Raw genomic sequence first — 2,851 nt, 5'->3', positions numbered from 1 at the left:
AGTGAGACCTGCTGTGATCTATGGTTTGGACATGACAGCCCTGACAAAATGGAATGATGAGACCAGGATGGACACATTAGGCTGAGTGGTTTGGAGACAAAATTAGAGGCAATGCTGAGTTGGTTTGGACTGAGTTGGTTTGAAGATTAGTGGTTACAATGGACAAAGGATGCTGAAGGTGGAACCGTCGGGCCAGAGGAAAGGAGGAAGACTACAGTAGAGGTTCATGGATGTAATGAAGGAGGACATGCAGGAGGTTGGTGTGACAGAGGAGTATATCACAGATCATAGCGCTTATAAAAGAGTCTTACAGCAAATATGAAGTCCTTATTAAAGGGGATTGATAATATAACTAGGTGTTAAAATATATTAAATAAAATAAGCCCGCCAGGCAAGTGCTCCAGATTTGGCTGCTGGAGCTTTCTAAGTGTGCCTCTATGAACACGTTTGCAGTCTATTAAACAATTCCCCCTGGTTTAGTACTCTGGTTTTGAAATGTATAAAATAAAGGTTTGCATATTTAGTGTACTGTAGTGTACAACAAGGTGGAAGGATTCAGGTGTGACACACAGATATTATTATGAAGGAATTGTGCACAAAGATGCTTCATTTACCCATAAACGTTTTATTTTTTAATACACCAATATTGAAAACATGTTGCGAGAAATGCCAAAGTGTTTCACCGTTTCATACAGAAATGATCTTCTAAGAAACTTTTTTTGGAAAGGCCATTACAGGAACTGAGAACTTATAAGCATCAAGTCCATTAATTAACAGTTTCTTTTATTCTTATCAATCTTCCTGTAGTCCTTTTCAAAGTCCATAAAAAAAAGTTCCCTATTAAAGCCAAACAGCATTGCTTTTTGCTCCAACTCCATATCAGAGCAAGGAAACCTCTCCCTGTTACAAATTTACACTCATACTATCAAATCTTTAAGTACATAGCATTTCCAGGCATAAAAAATAAACTATAGCTCCCAGACTTTGCGCAAACGGACATTTGTTTTTCAATCAAGTCATTTACAGCTTCAAATAAACAACTTTTATGATATTATATTATCTCTGTAACCCCCTTACAAGCTGTGCAAACGGTGTTAACATACCGATAAATTAAATGATTTGAAGAAGACTGCTGCTTCTCCCAGAATGATACAGTGGGGCAAAAAAGTATTTAGTCAGCCACCGATTGTGCAAGTTCCCCCACTTAAAATGATGACAGAGGTCAGTAATTTGCACCAGAGGTACACTTCAACTGTGAGAGACAGAATGTGAAAAAAAAATCCATGAATCCACATGGTAGGATTTGTAAAGAATTTATTTGTAAATTAGGGTGGAAAATAAGTATTTGGTCACCTCAAACAAGGAAAATCTCTGGCTCTCACAGACCTGTAACGTCTTCTGTAAGAAGCTTTTCTGTCCCCCACTCGTTACCTGTATGAATGGCACCTGTTTGAACTCATCATCTGTATAAAAGACACCTGTCCACAGCCTCAAACAGTCAGACTCCAAACTCCGCCATGGCCAAGACCAAAGAGCTTTCGAAGGACACCAGGAAAAGTATTGTAGACCTGCACCAGACTGGGAAGAGTGAATCTACAATAGGCAAGCAGCTTGGTGTGAAAAAATCAACTGTGGGAGCAATCATCAGAAAATGGAAGACATACAAGACCACTGATAATCTCCCTCGATCTGGGGCTCCACGCAAGATCTCATCCCGTGGGGTCAAAATGATCATGAGAACGGTGAGCAAAGATCCCAGAACCACACGGGGGGACCTGGTGAATGACCTGCAGAGAGCTGGGACCAAAGTAACAAAGGTCACCATCAGTAACACACTACAACGGCAGGGAATCAAATCCCGCAGTGCCAGACGTGTTCCGCTGCTGAAGCCAGTGCATGTCCAGGCCCGTCTGAAGTTTGCCAGAGAGCACATGGATGATACAGCAGAGGATTGGGAGAATGTCATGTGGTCAGATGAAACCAAAGTAGAACTTTTTGGTATAAACTCAACTGGTCGTGTTTGGAGGAAGAAGAATACTGAGTTGCATCCCAAGAACACCATACCTACTGTGAAGCATGGGGGTGGAAATATCATGCTATGGGGCTGTTTTTCTGCCAAGGGGACAGGACGACTGATCCGTGTTAAGGACAGAATGAATGGGGCCATGTATCGTGAGATTTTGAGCCAAAACCTCCTTCCATCAGTGAGAACTTTGAAGATGAAACGAGGCTGGGTCTTCCAACATGACAATGATCCAAAACACACCACCCGGGCAACAAAGGAGTGGCTCCGTAAGAAGCATTTGAAAGTCCTGGAGTGGCCTAGCCAGTCTCCAGACCTCAACCTCATAGAAAATCTGTGGCGGGAGTTGAAAGTCCGTGTTGCTCGGCGACAGCCCAAAAACATCACTGCTCTCGAGAAGATCTGCATGGAGGAATGGGCCAAAATACCAGCTACTGTGTGTGCAAACCTGGTAAAGACCTATAGTAAACGTTTGACCTCTGTTATTGCCAACAAAGGTTATGTTACAAAGTATTGAGTTGTATTTTTGTTATTGACCAAATACTTATTTTCCACCCTGATTTACGAATAAATTCTTTACAAATCCTACCATGTGAATTCATGGATTTTTTTTTTCCACATTCTGTCTCTCACAGTTGAAGTGTACCTCTGGTGCAAATTACTGACCTCTGTCATCATTTTAGGTGGGGGAACTTGCACAATCGGTGGCTGACTAAATACTTTTTTGCCCCACTGTACATCCACTTACATTAGCCCCTCACTCACACAAACCCAAGATAGCAAACATTTTTTTTTCCTTCAAACTCATTTACAATTGCAAATGAAACG

This window comes from Maylandia zebra, linkage group LG12 (assembly GCF_041146795.1).
Source record: "Maylandia zebra isolate NMK-2024a linkage group LG12, Mzebra_GT3a, whole genome shotgun sequence".
NCBI lineage: Eukaryota > Metazoa > Chordata > Actinopteri > Cichliformes > Cichlidae > Maylandia > Maylandia zebra.
The sequence above is the reverse complement of the archived record's forward strand: the minus strand, read 5'-3'. Positions refer to the sequence as shown.